Source organism: Lolium perenne, chromosome 1, assembly GCF_019359855.2.
Source record: "Lolium perenne isolate Kyuss_39 chromosome 1, Kyuss_2.0, whole genome shotgun sequence".
In the NCBI taxonomy this organism is placed as follows: Eukaryota; Viridiplantae; Streptophyta; class Magnoliopsida; order Poales; family Poaceae; genus Lolium; species Lolium perenne.
In genome coordinates this window covers 66,895,486-66,918,176 of record NC_067244.2, presented here as the reverse complement: position 1 = coordinate 66,918,176, position 22,691 = coordinate 66,895,486, and positions in this window count along the sequence as shown.

Genomic DNA, 22,691 nt, shown 5'->3' with positions numbered 1-22,691 from the left:
ATGATCTTGCATGCTCTCCGTTATTAGTAGAGGCTCTGGCCAAGTTTTTACTTGTAACTCCAAGAGGGAGTATTTATGCTCGATAGTGGGTTCATGCCTCCATTAAATCTGGGACAGTGACAGAAAGTTCTAAGGTTGTGGATGTGGATGTGCTGTTGCCACTAGGGATAAAACATCAATGCTATGTCTAAGGATGTATTTGTTGATTACATTACGCACCATACTTAATGCAATTGTCTGTTGTTTGCAACTTAATACTGGAGGGGTTCAGATGATAACCTGAAGGTGGACTTTTTAGGCATAGATGCATGCTGGATAGCGGTCTATGTACTTTGTCGTAATGCCCAATTAAATCTCACACTACTCATCATAACATGTATATGCATGGTCATGCCCTCTTTATTTGTCAATTGCCCAACTGTAATTTGTTCACCCAACATGCTATTTATCTTATGGGAGAGACACCACTAGTGAACTGTGGACCCCAGTCCATTCTTTTACATCGAATACAATCTACTACAATACTCGTTCTACTGTTCTCTGCAAACAATCATCATCCACACTATACATCTAATCCTTTGTTACAGCAAGCCGGTGAGATTGACAACCTCACTGTCACATTGGGGCAAAGTAATTTGGTTGTGTTGTGCAGGTTCCACGTTGGCGCCGGAATCCCTGGTGTTGCGCCGCAGTACACTCCGCCGCCATCAACCTTCAACGTGCTTCTTGGCTCCTACTGGTTCGATAAACCTTGGTTTCTTACTGAGGGAAAACTTGCTGCTGTACGCATCACACCTTCCTCTTGGGGTTCCCAACGGACGCGTGCTATACGCGTATCAAGCTCTTTTCTGGCGCCGTTGCCGGGGAGATCAAGACACGCTGTAAGGGGAGTCTCCATTTCCAATCTCTTTACTTTGTTTTTGTCTTGCTTTACTTTATTTACTACTTTGTTTGCTGCACTAAAACAAAACACAAAAAAATTAGTTGCTAGTTTTACTTTATTTTCTATCTTGTTTGCCATATTAAAAACACAAAAAAATTAGTTAGTTGCATTTACTTTATCTAGTTTGCTTTATTTACTATTGCTAAAATGGGTACTCCTGAAAATACTAAGTTGTGTGACTTCACAAACACAAATAATAATGATTTCTTATGCACACCTATTGCTCCACCTGCTACTACAACATAATTCTTTGAAATTAAACCTGCTTTACTGAATCTTGTTATGAGAGAGCAATTTTAAGTGTTAGTTACGATGAATTGCCATTTGCCCATCTTAATAATTTTGTTGAACTATGTGAAATACAAAAGTATAAGGATGTAGATGGTGACATTATAAAATTAAAATTGTTTCCTTTCTCATTAAGAGAAAGAGCTAAAGATTGGTTGCTATCTCTGCCTAAGAATAGTATTGATTCATGGACTAAATGTAAGGATGCTTTTATTGGTAGATATTATCCTCCTGCTAAAATTATATCTTTGAGAAGTAGCATAATGAATTTTAAGCAATTGGATACTGAGCATGTTGCCCAAGCATGGGAAAGAATGAAATCTTTGGTTAAAAATTGCCCAACCCATGGACTGACCACTTGGATGATCATCCAAACTTTTTATGCAGGACTGAATTTTTCTTCACGGAACCTATTGGATTCAGCTGCTGGAGGTACTTTTATGTCCGTCACTCTAGGCGCCGCAACAAAGCTTCTTGATAATATGATGGTTAATTACTCTGAATGGCACACGGAAAGAGCTCCACAAGGTAAGAAGGTAAATTCTGTCGAAGAAACCTCTTCCTTGAGTGATAAGATTGATGCTATTATGTCTATGCTTGTGAATGGTAGGACTAATGTTGATCCTAATAATGTTCCTTTAGCTTCATTGGTTGCCCAAGAAGAACATGTTGATGTGAACTTCATTAAAAATAATAATTTCAACAACAATGCTTATCGGAACAATTCTAGTAACAACTATAGGCCATATCTTTATAATAATGGTAACGGTTATGGTAATTATTATGGGAATTCTTACAACAATAATAGGAATACACCCCCTGGACTTGAAGCCATGCTTAAAGAATTTATTAGTACACAAACTGCTTTTAACAAATCTGTTGAAGAAAAGCTCGGGAAAATCGATATACTTGCTTCTAAAGTCGATAGTCTCGTTGCTGATGTTGATCTTTTGAAATCGAAAGTTATGCCTAATGAAAATAATGATATTAAGCCATTTGCTACAGCAAACGCCATCCAAGTTAGAATTAATGAGAATATAAGATTGATGGCCGAATTGCGTGCTAGGTGGGAAAAAGAAGAAAATGCTAAAGAAGACAATATAGCTAAAGTTTGGACTATTACCACCACTAGTAATGCTAATGCTCCACATGTTGATGCACCTCCTACTATCAATGGTAAAATAATTGGTTTTGGCAATTCTTCTACTTCTAATGCAAAGCCTGCAAAATTCTTTGGAACACTGCTAAAAGCTATTTAGCGCTTGTGATAAAACTGCTGAATTTTTTTCCAACATTGGGGACAATGATCCCATTGCTTTAGATTATAATGGTTTGGATTTTGATGATTGTCACATCTCTGATGTTATAAAGTTCTTACAAAAACTTGCTAAAAGTCCTAATGCTAGTGCTATAAATATGGCCTTTACAAAACATATTACAAATGCTCTCATAAAAGCTAGAGAAGAGAAATTAAATTGTGAAGCTTCTATTCCTAGGAAGTTAGAGGATGGTTGGGAGCCCATCATTAAGATGAAGGTCAATGACTTTGATTGTAATGCCTTATGTGATCTTGGTGCAAGTATTTCCGTTATGCCTAGGAAAACCTATAACATGCTTGACTTGCCACCATTGAAAAATTGTTATTTGGATGTTAATCTTGCTGATAATTCTACAAAGAAACCTTTGGGGAGAGTTGATAATGTTCGCATTACTGTTAACAATAACCTTGTCCCCGTTGATTTTGTTGTGTTGGATATTGAATGCAATGCATCTTATCCCATTATATTGGGAAGACCTTTTCTTCGAACTGTTGGTGCTATTATTGACATGAAGGAAGGTAATATTAAATATCAATTTCATCTCAAGAAAGGTATGGAACACTTCCCTAGAAAGAGAATGAAGTTACCTTTTGATTCTATCATTAGAACAAATTATGATGTTGATGCTTCATCTCTTGATAACACTTGATACACACTTTCTGCGCCTAGCTGAAAGGCGTTAAAGAAAAGCGCTTATGGGAGACAACCCATGATTTTACTACAGCATTTTTGTTTTATATTTGAGTCTTGGAAATTGTTACTACTGTAGAAACCTCTACTTATCTTAATTTTGTTGCATTGTTGTGCCAAGTAAAGTCTTTGATAGTAAGGTTCATACTAGATTTGGATTGCTGCGCAGAAACAGATTTCTTGCTGTCATGAATTTGAGCAGTAGGCTCTGTAGGTAACTCAGAAAATTCTACCAATTTACGTGAGTGATCCTCAGATATGTACGCAACTTTCATTTAATTTGAGTATTTTCATTTGAGAAAGTCTGGTGCACCTAGAAAATTCGTCTTTACGGACTGTTCTGTTTTGACAGATTCTGCCTTTTATTTCGCATTGCCTGTTTTGCTATGTTTGATGGATTTCTTTATTCCATTAACTTTCAGTAGCTTTGTGCAATGTCCAGAAGTGTTAAGAATGATTATGTCACCTCTGAACATGTGAATTTTGATTATGCACTAACCCTCTAATGAGTTGTTTTGAGTTTGGTGTGGAGGAAGTTTTCATGGATCAAGAGAGGAGGATGATACAATATGATCAAGGAGAGTGAAAGCTCTAAGCTTGGGGATGCCCCGGTGGTTCATCCCTGCATATTTCAAGAATACTCAAGCATCTAAGCTTGGGGATGCCTTTGGGCATCCCCTTCTTCATCGACAACATTATCAGGTTCCTCTAATGAAACTATATTTTTATTCCATCACATCTTATGCGCTTTACTTGGAGCGTCTGTATGTTTTTATTTTTGTTTTGTTTGAATAAAGTTGGATCCTAGAATTCATTGTGTGGGAGAGAGACACGCTCCGCTGTTGCATATGGACAAATATGTCCTTAGCTTTACTCATAATGTTCATGGCGAAGGTTGAAACCGCTTCGTTAAATTGTTATATGGTTGGAAACGGGAAATGCTATATGTGGTAATTGGTATAATATCTTGAATAATGTGATACTTGGCAATTTATGTGCTCATGTTTAAGCTCTTGCATCATATACTTTGCACCTATTAGTGAAGAAATACATAGAGCTTGCTAAAATTTGGTTTGCATGATTGGTCTCTCTAAGGTCTAGATATTTTCTAGTAAGGGTCGAACAACAAGGAAGACGGTGTAGAGTCTTATAATGCTTACAATATGTCTTTTATGTGAGTTTTGTTGTACCGGTTCATACTTGTGTTTGTTTCAAATAACCTTGCTAGCCTAAGCCTTGTATTGAGAGGGAATTTTTCTCATGCATCAAAAATCCTTGAGCCAAACACTATGCCACTTGTGTCCACCATACCTACCTACTACATGGTATTTCTCCGCCATTCCAAAGTAAATTGCTTGAGTGCTACCTTTAAAATTTCCATTCTTCGCCTTTGTAATATATAGCTCATGGGATAAATAGCCTAAAAACTATTGTGGTATTGAATATGTACTTATGCATCTTATCTCTTATAAGTTGCTTGTTGAGCGATAACCATGTTTCTGGGGACGCCATCAACTACCCTTTGTTGAATATCATGTGAGTTGCTATGCATGTTCGTCTTGTCTGAAGTAAGGGCGATTTACCATGAGTTGAATGGTTTGAGTATGCATATTGTTAGAGAAGAGCATTGGGCCGCTAACTAAAGCCATGATCCATGGTCGAAGTTTCAGTTTTGGACAACTATCCTCAATCTCTTATGAGAATATTATTTGTTGTTGAATGCTTATGCATTAAAGAGAAGTCCATTATCTGTTGTCTATGTTGTCCCGGTATGGATGTCTAAGTTGAGAATAATCAAAAGCGAGAAATCCAATGCGAGTTTTCTCCTTAGACCTTTGTACAGGCGGCATAGAGGTACCCCTTTGCGACACTTGGTTAAAACATATGTATTGCGATGATAATCCAGGTAATCCGAGCTAATTAGGACAAGGTGCGGGCAATATTGGTAATCTATGCATGAGGCTTGCAACTTGTAGGATATAATTTACATAATGCATATGCTTTATTACTACCGTTGACAAAATTGTTTCTTGTTTTCAAAATCAAAGCTCTAGCACAAACATAGCAATCAATGCTTCCCTCTGCGAAGGGCCATTCTTCTACTTTTATGTTGAGTCAGCTCACCTATTTCTCTCCATCTCAAGAAGCAAACACTTGTGTGAACTGTGCATTGATTCCCACATACTTGCATATTGCACTCATTATATTACTTTATGTTGACAATATCCATGAGATATACATGTTACAAGTTAAACTTATATCTTCCTTTGTGTTGCTTCAATGCTTTTACTATGAATTTATTGCTTTATGAGTTAACTCTTATGCAAGACTTATTGATGCTTGTCTTGAAAGTACTATTCATGAAAAGTCTTTGCTATATGATTCAATTGTTTACTCATTATATTTACCATTGCTTCGAATCGCTGCATTCATTACATGTGCTTACAATAGTATGATCAAGATTATGATGGCATGTCACTTCAGAAATTATCTTTGTTATCGTTTACCAACTCGGGACGAGTAGGAACTAAGCTTGGGGATGCTTATACGTCTCCAACGTATCGATAATTTCTTATGTTCCATGCTTGTTTTATGATGATACACACATGTTTTATACATACTTTATGTCATATTTATGCATTTTCCGGCACTAACCTATTAACGAGATGCCGAAGAGCCGATTCTTTGTTTCTGCTGTTTTTGGTTTCAGAAATCCTAGTAAGGAAATATTCTCGGAATTGGACGAAATCAACGCCCAGGATCTTATTTTTCCACGAAGCTTACAGAAGTCCGGAGAGGAAACGAAGTGGGGCGACGAGGCGACGCCACACTAGGGCGGCGCGGCCCAGGCCCTGGCCACGCCGGCCTACTGTGTGGGTCCCTCGCGTCGCCCCTAAACCTACCTCTTTGCCTATAAGAAGCCTTCGTCGATAATAGTTCCAGTACCGAGAGCCACGATACGGAAAACCTTCCAGAGATGCCGCTGCCGCCAATCCCATCTCGGGGGATTCAGGAGATCGCCTCCGGCACCCTGCCGGAGAGGGGAATCATCTCCCGGAGGACTCTTCACCGCCATGGTTGCCTCCGGAGTGATGTGTGAGTAGTTCACCCCTGGACTATGGGTCCATAGCAGTAGCTAGATGGTCATCTTCTCCTAATTGTGCTATCATTGTTAGATCTTGTGAGCTGCCTAACATGATCAAGATCATCTATTTGTAATGCTACATGTTGCGTTTGTTGGGATCCGATGAATAGTGAATGCTATGTTATGTTGATTATCAATCTATTATCTATGTGTTGTTTATGATCTTGCATGCTCTCCGTTATTAGTAGAGGCTCAGGCCAAGTTTTTACTTGTAACTCCAAGAGGGAGTATTTATGCTCGATAGTGGGTTCATGCCTCCATTAAATCTGGGATAGTGACAGAAAGTTCTAAGGTTGTGGATGTGCTGTTGCCACTAGGGATAAAACATCAATGCTATGTGTAAGGATGTATTTGTTGATTACATTACGCACCATACTTAATGCAATTGTCTGTTGTTTGTAACTTAATACTGGAGGGGGTTCGGATGATAACCTGAGGTGGACTTTTTAGGCATAGATGCATGCTGGATAGCGGTCTATGTACTTTGTCGTAATGCCCAATTAAATCTCACACTACTCATCATAACATGTATGTGCATGGTCATGCCCTCTTTATTTGTCAATTGCCCAACTGTAATTTGTTCACCCAACATGCTATTTATCTTATGGGAGAGACACCACTAGTGAACTGTGGACCCCGGTCCATTCTTTTACATCGAATACAATCTACTACAATACTCGTTCTACTGTTCTCTGCAAACAATCATCATCCACACTATACATCTAATCCTTTGTTATAGCAAGCCGGTGAGATTGACAACCTCACTGTCACGTTGGGGCAAAGTAATTTGGTTGTGTTGTGCAGGTTCCACGTTGGCGCCGGAATCCCTGGTGTTGCGCCGCACTACACTCCGCCGCCATCAACCTTCAACGTGCTTCTTGGCTCCTACTGGTTCGATAAACCTTGGTTTCTTACTGAGGGAAAACTTGCTGCTGTACGCATCACACCTTCCTCTTGGGGTTCCCAACGGACGCGTGCTATACGCGTATCAGTTACCAACGATCAACAGCACAAGGAAGAACAAGGTTCACAGTTCAAAAAAACTTAGCAGTGATAATAGTTCAAACACGTTCATAGTTCACGACACAGGACGTTCATAGTTCACGACACAGGACGATCATAGTTCAGGACACACCATAGATGATCATAGTTCAACAGACGACTGGAACATCAAGTACACACAGACCGGGAGCTCCAGAAATGATTTTGGAAGACAACACACCTGGTCGCGTCGCCATGGTAATGGCACATGGTCATCGCCTCAGTGCAGGTGTAGTCGAAGATGACCACATTGTACTGGAAGGTGGACACCTTCTTGAAGACAAGGAACTAGCCTATCTGCAGCTGATGAGCGACGGCGAAGGCCGCCCACCCCTGATAGATGTATGCGTCATCGCCTTCTATCACTGTATTCATCCTCCAGTAGAAGCCTATGTTGGTGGTGACGATGATGTTCGAAGGGATTTCTCCAAACCACCTGACGAAATTACAAGGGATCCGTAGCCGGTTGAAGGTTGGCTTGAAGACGATGCGCAGGAACTGGTCCGACCCTACGTCCGGCTGGAAGTGGCCGACGTTATCCGCCCTTCGCTTCTTGGACGGTCCCTCGCCGGGGGTTTGAGGTGACCCAAGCTTGAGCTTCTCAGTCTGCCACAAGAACACATGCCATTAGAGGTGTGCCTGCTCACAAGTATATATAGATGAAAACGAACATTGGAAACATGTGATGCCTCATACATTGAATCACACAGCAACTCAAGGGACTACCCTCAAACTAAGTCTAGTGTGCAAGATATCACACACCTACGAGTAAGTTTGAGGGCAACACCTTGCCTTCCAGTGTGTCATTGTTGAATCATTGACCAATGCACTAGACAAACAAAAATGAGGCCTCATATATTGGATCACAAGGCATGCAAAGGGATTGTCCGCAAACTAAGTCTAGTGTGCAAGTCATATGGCACACACGACTAAGTTTGAGGGCAGCACCCTACCTTCCGTTGTGCCATAGTTAAATCATTGGCCATTGAACAACTGAAAAGTACAAACATGGAAAGCAAGGTAGCATAGGCCTCATAGAATGACCACATATGGAGGAGATGTTTGACTTGAACCAATGGCATGGTGATGTTCAGTCATGCCATAGGTTCCGATCAATCATCTCCTCACACTATGATTACCTGTTACAATCATCGGCCAAGTTCAACCAGAAACTACAGAATCTACAACAAACTACTGATACGTCTCCGACGTATCGATAATTTCTTATGTTCCATGCCACATTATTGATGATATCTACATGTTTTATGCATACTTTATGTCATATTTATGCATTTTCCAGCACTAACCTATTAAAGAGATGCCGAAGAGCCAGTTGATGTTTTCTGCTGTTTTTGGTTTCAGAAATCCTAGTAAGGAAATATTCTCGGAATTGGACGAAATCAACGCCCAGGGGCCTATTTTCACACGAAGCTTCCAGAAGACCGAAGGAGTCACGAAGTGGGGCCACGAGGTGGCCAGACGCTAGGGCGGCGCGGCCCAAGCCTTGGCCGCGCCGGCCTAGTGTGTGAGCCCCCTGTCAGGCCCCCTGACCTATCTCCTCCGCCTACTTAAAGCCTTCGTCGCGAAACCCCCAGTACCGAGAGCCACGATACGGAAAACCTTCCAGAGACGCCGCCGCCGCCAATCCCATCTCGGGGGATTCAGGAGATCGCCTCCGGCACCCTGCCGGAGAGGGGAATCATCTCCCGGAGGACTCTTCACCGCGATGGTCGCCTCCGGAGTGATGAGTGAGTAGTTCACCCCTGGACTATGGGTCCATAGCAGTAGCTAGATGGTCATCTTCTCCTAATTGTGATTCATTGTCGGGTCTTGTGAGCTGCCTAACATGATCAAGATCATCTATCTGTAATGCTATATGTTGTGTTTGTTGGGATCCGATGGATAGAGAATACTATGTTATGTTGATTATCAATCTATTACCTATGTGTTGTTTATGATCTTGCATGCTCTCCGTTATTAGTAGAGGCTTTGGCCAAGTTTTTGCTAGTAACTCCAAGAGGGAGTATTTATGCTCGATAGTGGGTTCATGCCTCCATTAAATCTGGGACAGTGACAGAAAGTTCTAAGGTTGTGGATGTGCTGTTGCCACTAGGGATAAAACATCGATGCTATGTCCAAGGATGTAGTTATTGATTACATTATGCACCATACTTAATGCAATTGTCTGTTGTTTTCAACTTAATACTGGAAGGGGTTCGGATGATAACCTGAAGGTGGACTTTTTAGGCATAGATGCATGCTGGATAGCGGTCTATGTACTTTGTCGTAATGCCCAATTAAATCTCACAATACTCATCATATCATGTATGTGCATTGTCATGTCCTCTCTATTTGTCAATTGCCCAACTGTAATTTGTTCACCCAAAATGCTATTTATCTTATGGGAGAGACACCTCTAGTGAACTGTGGACCCCGGTCCATTCTTTTACATCGAATACAATCTACTGCAATACTTGTTCTACTGTTTTCTGCAAACAATCATCATCCACACTATACATCTAATCCTTTGTTACAGCAAGCCAGTGAGATTGACAACCTCACTGTTTCGTTGGGGCAAAGTACTTTGGTTGTGTTGTGCAGGTTCCACGTTGGCACCGGAATCCCTAGTGTTGCGCCGCACTACATCTCGCCGCCATCAACCTTCAACGTGCTTCTTGACTCCTACTGGTTCGATAAACCTTGGTTTCTAACTGAGGGAAACTTACTGCTGTACGCATCACACCTTCCACTTGGGGTTCCCAACGGTCGCGTGCTGTACGCGTGTCAAGCTAAATTTCTGGCGCCGTTGCCGGGGAGATCAAGACACGCTGCAAGGGGAGTCTCCACATTCCAATCTCTTTACTTTGTTTTTGTCTTGCTTTATTTTATTTACTACTTTGTTTGCTGCACTAAATCAAAACACAAAAAAATTAGTTGCTAGTTTTACTTTACTTGCTATCTTGTTTGCTATATCAAAAACACAAAAAAATTAGTTACTTGCATTTTACTTTTGTTACCATGTCTAGTTCTACACCTGTTACTTCTTCACCTGAGGAATTAGTCTTCACTTTTAAACAAGGGGATGAGGAGAGTTTTAAAGATGCTTGGTCCAGAATTTTTGATTCTTATCGTAAAGCTGAACCTCAAATGACTCTAAGTTTGCTTCTTAGTAACTTTTATTTTGGTCTTATGATTCGCTATAGATATGCCTTGGATGCTTTAGTGGGAGGAGATTTCCTTCATTGCAATGGGGATCAAGCTTTTAATGCCATAAAGAAATTGGTTGCATCACATGATTCAGCTAATAACTTTGATTCAGCCCTTATTAGCATTTATAATAGATTAAACACTCTTGAGACAAGTGCATCTCGCTTGCACGAAAATTATAGCTATGTTCGTAACCGTCTTGATCAAGTTTTAGTGAACTCTGAAACTTCATTATGGGATCCTACTATTAAAGTTGTTATCGATGATCAAACTTTTCATGCCAATTGTGATATTATGTCTGAATTTTGCCTTATGCCTAAGAGTATTTATGAATCTTTGACACTTTGGGGACTCGTTGAAGGGGGAGAAGGAATAACTCTTATTGATAACTCTGTTATAATTCCTAAGGGAATAGCCGCGGGTGTGCATACAACCATTCTTGGAAGAACAATATCCATTGATTATCTTGTTATTGAATGTGTAGGAACAGGACAAATCACACTCGGAAGATCCCTGCTGAAACTATTGGGAGCAGTCATAGATGTGGGAGAAGGCACCCTAAAATTCACCTCTACACCGGGGGGTAGACATGTATTCCCTAAATCAAAGAGTAAGAAAACGAACAAGAAAGGTAGGTGTAAAACCCAAGGTAATGTTGGTGCACCATCTCTTGATAATACTTGATACACACTTTCTGCGCCTAGCTGAAAGGCGTTAAAGAAAAGCGCTTATGGGAGACAATCCATGTTTTTACTACTGTACTTTTATTTTATATTTGAGTCTTGGAAGTTGTTACTACTGTAGAAACCTCTCCTTATCTTAGTTTTGTGCATTGTTGTGCCAAGTAAAGTCGTTGATAGTAAGGTTCATACTAGATTTGGATTACTGCGCAGAAACAGATTTCTTTGCTGTCACGAATCTGGGCCTAATTCTCTGTAGGTAACTCAGAAAATTACGCCAATTTACGTGAGTGATCCCCAGATATGTACGCAACTTTCATTCAATTTAAGCATTTTCATTTGAGCAAGTCTGGTGCCTCAATAATATTCGTCTTTACGAACTGTTCTGTTTTGACAGATTCTGCCTTTTATTTCGCATTGCCTGTTTTGCTATGCTTGATGGATTTTTTGATACCATTGACTTTCAGTAGATTTGTGCAATGTCCAGAAGTGTTAAGAATGATTGTGTCACCTCTTAACATGTAAATTTTAATTGTGCACTAACCCTCTAATGAGTTGTTTTGAGTTTGGTGTGGATGAAGTTTTCAAAGATCAAGAGAGGGAGATGATACAACATGATCAAGGAGAGTGAAAGCTCTAAGCTTGGGGATTCCCCGGTGGTTCACCCCTGCATATTTCAAGAAGACTCAAGCGTCTAAGCTTGGGGATGCCCAAGGCATCCCCTTCTTCATCGACAAAATTATCAGGTTCCTCTAGTGAAACTATATTTTTATTCCATCACATCTTATGTACTTTGCTTGGAGCGTCGGTTTGTTTTTGTTTTTGTTTTGTTTGAATAAAATGGATCCTAGCATTCATTATGTGGGAGAGAGACACGCTCCGCTGTTGCATATGGACAAATATGTCCTTAGGCTTTACTCATAGCGTTCATGGCGAAGGTTGAATCTTCTTCGTTAAATTGTTATATGGTTGGAATCGGGAAATGATACATGTAGTAATTGGTAAAATGTCTTGGATAATGTGATACTTGGCAATTGTTGTGCTCATGTTTAAGCTCTTGCATCATATACTTTGCACCCATTAATGAAGAAATACATAGAGCTTGCTAAAATTTGGTTTGCATAATTGGTCTCTCTAAGGTCTAGATAATTTCTAGTATTGAGTTTGAACAACAAGGAAGACGGTGTAGAGTCTTATAATGTTTACAATATGTCTTTTATGTGAGTTTTGCTGTACCGGTTCATCCTTGTGTTTGTTTCAAATAACCTTGCTAGCCTAAGCCTTGTATCGAGAGGGAATACTTCTCATGCATCCAAAATCCTTGAGCCAACCACTATGCCATTTGTGTCCACCATACCTACCTACTACATGGTATTTCTCCGCCATTCCAAAGTAAATTGCTTGAGTGCTACCTTTCAAATTTCCATTCTTCATCTTTGCAATATATAGCTCATGGGACAAATAGCCTAAAAACTATTGTGGTATTGAATATGTACTTATGCACTTTATCTCTTATTAAGTTGCTTGTTGAGCGATAACCATGTTCCTGGGGACGCCATCAACTACTCTTTGTTGAATATCATGTGAGTTGCTATGCATGTCCGTCTTGTCTGAAGTAAGGGAGATTTACCGCTAGAATGGTTAGAGCATGCATAATGTTAGAGAAGAACATTGGGCCGCTAACTAAAGCCATGATCCATGGTGGAAGTTTCAGTTTTGGACAAATATCCTCAATCTCATATGAGAAAATTAATTGTTGTTGAATGCTTATGCATAAAAGAGGAGTCCATTATCTGTTGTCTATGTTGTCCCGGTATGGATGTCTAAGTTGAGAATAATCAATAGCGAGAAATCCGATGCGAGCTTTCTCCTTAGACCTTTGTACAGGCGGCATAGAGGTACCCCTTTGTGACACTTGGTTAAAACATATGCATTGCGATGATAATCCAGGTAATCCGAGCTAATTAGGACAAGGTGCGGGCACTATTAGCATACTATGCATGAGGCTTGCAACTTGTAGGATATAATTTACATAATACATATGCTTTATTACTACCGTTGACAAAATTGTTTCTTGTTTTCAAAACCAAAGCTCTAGCACAAATATAGCAATCAATGCTTCCCTCTGCGAAGGGCCTTTCTTCTACTTTTATGTTGAGTCAGTTCACCTATTTCTCTCCATCTCAAGAAGCAAACACTTGTGTGAAATGTGCATTGATTCCTACATACTTGCATATTGCACTTGTTATATTACTCTATATTGACAATATCCATGAGATATACATGTTACATGTTGAAAGCAACCGCTGAAACTTAATCTTCCTTTGTGTTGCTTCAATACCTTTACTTTGAATTATTGCTTTATGAGTTAACTCTTATGCAAGACTTATTGATGCTTGTCTTGAAAGTACTATTCATGAAAAGTCTTTGCTATATGATTCATTTGTTAACTCATGTCATTTACCATTGTTTTGATCGCTGCATTCATTACATATGCTTATAATAGTATGATCAAGGTTATGATGGCATGTCACTCCAGAAATTATCTTTGTTATCATTTACCTGCTCGGGACGAGCAGAAACTAAGCTTGGGGATGCTGATACGTCTCCGACGTATCGATAATTTCTTATGTTCCATGCCACATTATTGATGATATCTACATGTTTTATGCATACTTTATGTCATATTTATGCATTTTCCGGCACTAACCTATTAACGAGATGCCGAAGAGCCAGTTGCTCTTTTCTGCTGTTTTTGGTTTCAGAAATCCTAGTAAGGAAATATTCTCGGAATTGGACAAAATCAACGCCCAGGGGCCTATTTTCACACGAAGCTTCCAGAAGACCGAAGGAGTCACGAAGTGGGGCCACGAGGTGGCCAGACGCTAGGGCGGGGCGGCCCAAGCCCTGGCCGCGCCGGTCTAGTGTGTGGGCCCCCTGTCAGGCCCCCTGACCTATCTCCTCCGCCTACTTAAAGCCTTCATCGCGAAACCCCCAGTACCGAGAGCCACGATACGGAAAACCTTCCAGAGAGGCCGCCGCCGCCAATCCCATCTCGGGGGATTCAGGAGATCGCCTCCGGCACCCTGCCGGAGAGGGGGATCATCTCCCGGAGGACTCTTCACCGCCATGGTCTCCTCCGGAGTGATGAGTGAGTAGTTCACCCCTGGACTATGGGTCCATAGCAGTAGCTAGATGGTCGTCTTCTCCTAATTGTGCTTCATTGTCGGGTCTTGTGAGCTGCCTAACATGATCAAGATCATCTATCTGTAATGCTATATGTTGTGTTTGTTGGGATCCGATGGATAGAGAATACTATGTTATGTTGATTATCAATCTATTACCTATGTGTTGTTTATGATCTTGCATGCTCTCCGTTAGTAGAGGCTCTGGCCAAGTTTTTGCTAGTAACTCCAAGAGGGAGTATTTATGCTCGATAGTGGGTTCATGCCTCCATTAAATGCAGGACGATGTGACGAAAGTTCTAAGGTTGTGCATGTGCTGTTGCCACTAGGGATAAAACATCGATGCTATGTCCGAGGATGTAGTTATTGATTACATTACGCACCATACTTAATGCAATTGTCTGTTGTTTTCAACTTAATACTGGAAGGGGTTCGGATGATAACCTGAAGGTGGACTTTTTAGGCATAGATGCATGCTGGATAGCGGTCTATGTACTTTGTCGTAATGCCCAATTAAATCTCACAATACTCATCATATCATGTATGTGCATTGTCATGCCCTCTCTATTTGTCAATTGCCCAACTGTAATTTGTTCACCCAACATGCTATTTATCTTATGGGAGAGACACCTCTAGTGAACTGTGGACCCCGGTCCATTCTTTTACATCGAATACAATCTACTGCAATACTTGTTCTACTGTTTTCTGCAAACAATCATCATCCACACTATACATCTAATCCTTTGTTACAGCAAGCCGGTGAGATTGACAACCTCACTGTTTCGTTGGGGCAAAGTACTTTGGTTGTGTTGTGCAGGTTCCATGTTGGCGCCGGAATCCCTAGTGTTGCGCTGCACTACATCTCGCCGCCATCAACCTTCAACGTGCTTCTTGACTCCTACTGGTTCGATAAACCTTGGTTTCTAACTGAGGGAAACTTACTGCTGTACGCATCACACCTTCCACTTGGGGTTCCCAACGGTCGCGTGCTGTACGCGTGTCAACTACCGTGACTCATTTCGCACATCAATCTCAACATGCTAAACCCCAACACAAAAAAAACCTTCCCCTCTTTGCATGCACAATAAGATCTGCCAGTTTCAGCAGTCCAAAGCCCGATCTAGGAAGGATCTACCGCAATCCGATACTATAGTAACATATCTAAGCTAATCGAGACCGTCAAAAGCCAGAATTGGACAAGAACATCAAGAAGTGGGGACGAACACCTTGCAAACGTCAATCCGACCTCTATCCTACCGGAAACCCTACTAGATCTAATATGCATGTTGTCGGAAATGCCCGAGAATGGCATGTTCTGCCAGAATGAGTACGAAGGTGAGAACGAGAGGTCGTTACTGCCATTGTTCCGGCCGAGGACGAGCTCGATATCGCGGGCGAAGTCGAGATGCCGATGAAGACTGCAGAGCAGATTGCGACCGATGTCGCGGTGCTGCTCGCCGAGGTCTCTTCCTTCGATAGCGGTGCTCCTCCGTGCGGCGGTCCGGCGGATTGGTTGGCGGGAGGGGGAACCGCCGGGTGATGTGACAGTTTGGGGGAGGTGAGAGTGTGGTCATGACTGAGAGGAAGGAGAGGGGAGCGGTGAGGCTAATTATGATGCATGTTCCCGAAGGGACGCGGCATTTCCGCCTCCCTTCTCCATGCATGCAGGCTTCTGGCCGCAACGGGCCTGCCCCCGGAGAAACTGCCATTCCGGGCGTTCCTCCAGTGCCTGTCCCGGGGTTGCTTTAAAACCCGGTTCTTGCAATAACGCAGTGGGATGCATGCATCAAAATGGGCTGAAATTTGCTGGCCCGATGCGAGCCAAGGGGGATGCAGGCTACCAAACACGCCCTTATTTTTTAGGAAAGAAAAATTTCCTCCATCGCACGAATTTTTATCCACCCAAATGATTCAGCCATTTCCAGCAATGCAACCTCGTCTCACACATGCTAGAGCTAAACTGCGCCGCAGTGATACGAGGAAGAGATGGCAGGAGCCCGCGCGCGCCGGGGGAAACACGACGGGAGAAATTCGGTCACCTCCCGCCGATACCCCCCCGCCTATTTACACTACCCTGCTTCACCGCTTCATCGCCCTAAGGTGCGCCACCATTTTCCCTCTTTCGAGCTCTCCGTCCATAGATATTTTTCGGCGAGCACGATAAGGGTCGGACTCGTCTGAAGACGGTGGACTTCTATTGCGGCTGCTCTTTCTCCGTCGCCTAACCGATATGTCATTGTCTTCTTCCGCTAGGTTCAACTGCCAGATCACTGTGAGTACCTCTCAACCCTTGCTTAGATCTACACCAACGCTGCTGATGTGTAGAGATAGAGAGTTCTTGGTTCGATGTACCTATTCTGCTTACTTGGTGCTTCGATCTACAAGATCTAAAGTAGTTTACTTTTTTTTCTTGCTTCGATCTGCACTTTTAGTGTACTTTTGCGACGTTTATGGTTTGATCTGTAAGGGCTTGCTACGATCTGTAAGAGTAGAGTAGCTTTGCACCTGTGTTTTTGCTTGGATTTGTAACCGTAGAGTAGTTATGCTTAGTTCTTGCTTGGACTGTAAGCGTCTAGTGCCCGTTATTTCGTCGAACATGAGTGTATGCGTTCTTCTAAGCCAAGTCATCCAAGTGTGATAGTTGGTACGAGGATTGATTCTACGATGTGTATAACTACTCCTTGTACTAGCTATGCACTTATACATGGCAACAAGCGTAGAAGATTACTAATGTGTTATGGTCAATCTGCCAACAACATGTTTGGAACTTTACTTTGCTACTATATATGCTTGCACCTGTGCCACTGCACCTTGATACCATGCTTTATTGATTCCCATTGTTGCTTAACGTTCTCCTGAGAGCTTCTATGTGGGAAAGATCTAGCTTACTTACCATTTTTCTTGCACTTTGATACTTTGATTGTCTGTATAGGACGTGACCCCCATTGATCTGTCGCCCAAGTTTGTGATGCATGTTGTGCCACTTCGGTACATCCCGGTGCCTGGTAAGTACTGCCCTATCAGGGAAGAGGCCCAACATGATATGACATGCAGCTCTGTCCACCTTCGTGTTGAACAGGGTGTGCGAGTTGGTCACAGAAGAGAAGGCCGAAGTGCCATTTTCAGGAACCGTGGACTAAAAACAATTGTTGCGGCTATTCTGAAGTACACTACCTATGATGTTTGTGTCGCTTAGGTCTACAACAATCTGAGGCACTAAAGAGCAAGGTGGGTTCATGTATGCAAGATGAAGAAGATGGAGGGGTGCGTTGGGTGGAGAAGACATAATCTATCATGATGGACGATGATCCATACTTTGCCTACACCAAGGTTAGCGCACTTCAACTTCTCTTGCACTTCATTCAGTAAGTTAAATATGATGCATGTTGTTCGCTGAAACAAGAGGAAGAACTAAGTAACCTCATCATCGCAGAATCACCCTAGAGACGCGGAGCTCCTCAATAGGCCCATAGAGAGCTATGCTCAGATGAAGAGAAGCTATATGATACGTTGCAAACGTATCTATAGTTTTTTATGCTCCATGCTTGTTTTACACCAATATATATATATATATATATATATATATATATATATATATATATTGATATATATGTTTTTTACACTTCGTTGCACTTTTATACATTTTCTGGAACTAACCTATTGACAAGATGCCACAGTGCTAGTTCCCTGTTTTCTGCTGTTTTGTATTTCAGAAAAGTTGTACAGGAAATATTCTCGGAATCGGACGAAACAAAAGCCGAAGTTTCAATTTTACCGTAACGAAGACGAAGTCCGGAGGAGAGACGAAGGGGCACCATGAGGCGGCCACACCAGGCCATGGCGCAGCCCAAGCCTTGGCCGCACCATGGCGTGGTGTGGCCCCCCCAGGAACCCACCGACCTTGCCCTTCCGCCTATTTATTCACGATCTCGGGAAAAACCTAAATACCCGAGCCTCCATCCACGAAAAGTTCCGTCGCGGCCGCCATCGCTGACCCTAGCTCGGTAGGATTCTGAAGCTCTTCTCGGCACCCTGCCGGAGAGGGAGATCATCACCGGAGGCCTCTACATCGCCATGCCCACCTCCGAAGTGATGCGTGAGTAGTTCATCTCTGGACTACGGGTCCATAACAGTAGCTAGATGGTTGTCTTCTCTAATTTATGCTTCATGTTTAGATCTTGTGAGCTGCCTATTAATACGTCTCTGACGTATCGATAATTTCTTATGTTCCATGCCACATTATTGATGATATCTACATGTTTTATGCATACTTTATGTCATATTTATGCATTTTCTGGCACTAACCTATTAACGAGATGCCGAAGAGCCGATTCTTTGTTTCTGCTGTTTTTGGTTTCAGAAATCCTAGTAAGGAAATATTCTCGGAATTGGACGAAATCAACGCCCAGGGGCCTATTTTCACACGAAGCTTCCAGAAGACCGAAGATGATACGAAGTGGCGCCACGAGGTGGCCAAACACTAGGGCGGCGCGGCCTGGCCCTTGGCCGCGCGGCCCTAGCGTGTGGGGCCCTCATGTGGCCCCCTGACCTATCTCCTCCGCCTACTTATAGCCTTCATCGCGAAACCCCCAGTACCGAGAGCCACGATACGGAAAACCTCCAGAGACGCCGCCGCCGCCAATCCCATCTCGGGGGATTCAGGAGATCGCCTCCGGCACCCTGCCGGAGAGGGGAATCATCTCCCGGAGGACTCTTCACCGCCATGGTCGCCTCCGGAGTGATGAGTGAGTAGTTCACCCCTGGACTATGGGTCCATAGCAGTAGCTAGATGGTCGTCTTCTCCTAATTGTGCTTCATTGTCGGGTCTTGTGAGCTGCCTAACATGATCAAGATCATCTATATGTAATGCTATATGTTGTGTTTGTTGGGATCCGATGGATAGAGAATACTATGCTATGTTGATTATCAATCTACTATCTATGTGTTGTTTATGATCTTGCATGCTCTCCGTTATTAGTAGAGGCTCTGGCCAAGTTTTTACTCTTAACTCCAAGAGGGAGTATTTATGCTCGATAGTGGGTTCATGCCTCCATTAAATCTGGGACAGTGACAGAAAGTTCTAAGGTTGTGGATGTGCTATTGCCACTAGAGATAAAACATTGATGCTATGTCCGAGGATGTAGTTATTGATTACATTACGCACCATACTTAATGCAATTGTCTGTTGTTTGCAACTTAATACTGGAAGGGGTTCGGATGATAACCTGAAGGTGGACTTTTTAGGCATAGATGCATGCTGGATAGCGGTCTATGTACTTTGTCGTAATGCCCAATTAAATCTCACAATACTCATCATATCATGTATGTGCATTGTCATGCCCTCTCTATTTGTCAATTGCCCAACTGTAATTTGTTCACCCAACATGCTATTTATCTTATGGGAGAGACGCCTCTAGTGAACTGTGGACCCCGGTCCATTCTTTTAATCGAATACAATCTCTTGCCAATACTTGTTCTACTATTTTTACGCAAACAATCATCATCCACACTATACATCTAATCCTTTGTTACAGCAAGCCGGTGAGATTGACAACCTCACTGTTTCGTTGGGGCAAAGTACTTTGGTTGTGTTGTGCGGGTTCCACGTTGGCGCCGGAATCCCTGGTGTTGCGCCGCACTACATCTCGCCGCCATCAACCTTCAACGTGCTTCTTGGCTCCTACTGGTTCGATAAACCTTGGTTTCTTACTGAGGGAAAACTTGCCGCTGTACGCATCACACCTTCCTCTTGGGGTTCCCAACGGACGCGTGCTGTACGCGTATCAAGCAGATTTTCTGGCGCCGTTGCCGGGGAGATCAAGACATGCTGCAATGGGAGTCTCCACATTCCAATCTCTTTACATTGTTTTTTGTCTTGCTTTATTTTATTTACTACTTTGTTTGCTGCACTAAATCAAAACACAAAAAAATTAGTTGCTAGTTTTACTTTACTTGCTATCTTGTTTGCTATATTAAAAACACAAAAAAAAATTTAGTTACTTGCATTTTACTTTTGTTACCATGTCTAGTTCTGCACCTGTTACTTCTTCACCGGAGGAATTAGTCTTCACTTTTAAACAAGGGGATGAGGAGAGTTTTAAAGATGCTTGGTCCAGAATTGTTGATTCTTATCGTAAAGCTGAACCTCAAATGACTCTAAGTTTGCTACTTAGTAACTTTTATTTTGGTCTTATGATTCGCTATAGATATGCCTTGGATGCTTTAGTGGGAGGAGATTTCCTTCATTGCAATGGGGATCAAGCTTTTAATGCCATAAAGAAGTTGGTTGCATCACATGATTCAGCTAATAACTTTGATTCAGCCCTTATTAGCATTTATAATAGATTAAACACTCTTGAGACAAGTGCATCTCGCTTGAACGAAAATTATAGATATGTTCGTAACCGTCTTGATCAAGTTTTAGTGAACTCTGAATCTTCATTATGGGATCCTACTATTAAAGTTGTTATCGGTGATCAAACTCTTCATGCCAATTGTGATATTATGTCTGAATTTTGCCTTATGCCTAAGAGTATTCATGAATCTTTGACACTTTGGGGATTCGTTGAAGGGGGAGAAGGAATAACTCTTATTGATAACTCTGTTATAATTCCTAAGGGAATAGCTGCGGGTGTGCATACAACCATTCTTGGAAGAACAATATCCATTGATTATCTTGTTATTGAATGTGTAGGAATAGGACAAATCACACTCGGAAGATCCCTGCTGAAACTATTGGGAGCAGTCATAGATATGGGAGAAGGCACCCTAAAATTCACCTCTACACCGGGGGGTAGACATGTATTCCCTAAATCAAAGAGTAAGAAAAAGAACAAGAAAGGTAGGTGCAAAACCCAAGGTAATGTTGGTGCACCATCTCTTGATGTTACTTGATACACACTTTCTGCGCCTAGCTGAAAGGCGTTAAAGAAAAGCGCTTATGGGAGACAACCCATGTTTTTACTACAGTACTTTTATTTTATATTTGAGTCTTGGAAGTTGTTACTACTATAGCAACCTCTCCTTATCTTAGTTTTGTGCATTGTTGTGCCAAGTAAAGTCGTTGATAGTAAGGTTCATACTAGATTTGGATTACTGCGCAGAAACAGATTTCTTTGCTGTCACGAATCTGGGCCTAATTCCCTGTAGGTAACTCAGAAAATTATGCCAATTTACGTGAGTGATCCTCAGATATGTACGCAACGTTCATTCAATTTGAGAATTTTCATTTGAGCAAGTCTGGTGCCTCAATAAAATTCGTCTTTACGAACTGTTCTGTTTTGACAGATTCTGCCTTTTATTTCGCATTGCCTGTTTTGCTATGCTTGATGGATTTTTCGATTCCATTGACTTTCAGTAGCTTTTTGCAATGTCCAGAAGTGTTAAGAATGATTATGTCACCTCTGAACATGTAAATTTTAATTGTGCACTAACCCTCTAATGAGTTGTTTTGAGTTTGGTGTGGAGGAAGTTTTCAAGGATCAAGAGAGGAGGATGATACAATATGATCAAGGAGAGTGAAAGCTCTAAGCTTGGGGATGCCCCGGTGGTTCACCCCTGCATATTTCAAGAAGACTCAAGCGTCTAAGCTTGGGGATGCCCAAGGCATCCCCTTCTTCATCGACAACATTATCAGGTTCCTCTAGTGAAACTATAATTTTATTCCATCACATCTTATGTACTTTGCTTGGAGCGTCGGTTTGTTTTTGTTTTTGTTTTGTTTGAATAAAATGGATCCTAGAATTCATTGTGTGGGAGAGAGACACGCTCCGCTGTTGCATATGGACAAATATGTCCTTAGGCTTTACTCAAAATATTCATGGCGAAGGTTGAATCTTTTTCGTTAAATTGTTATATGGTTGCAATCGGAAAATGATACATGTAGTAATTGGTAAAATGTCTTGGATAATGTGATACTTGGCAATTGTTGTGCTAATGTTTAAGCTCTTGCATCATATACTTTGCACCTATTAATGAAGAAATACATAGAGCTTGCTAAAATTTGGTTTGCATAATTGGTTTCTCTAAGGTCTAGATAATTTCTAGTATTGGGTTGAACAACAAGGAAGACGGTGTAGAGTCTTATAATGTTTACAATATGTCTTTTATGTGAGTTTTGCTGCACCGCTTCATACTTGTGTTTGTTTCAAATAGCCTTGCTAGCCTAAACCTTGTATCGAGAGGGAATACTTC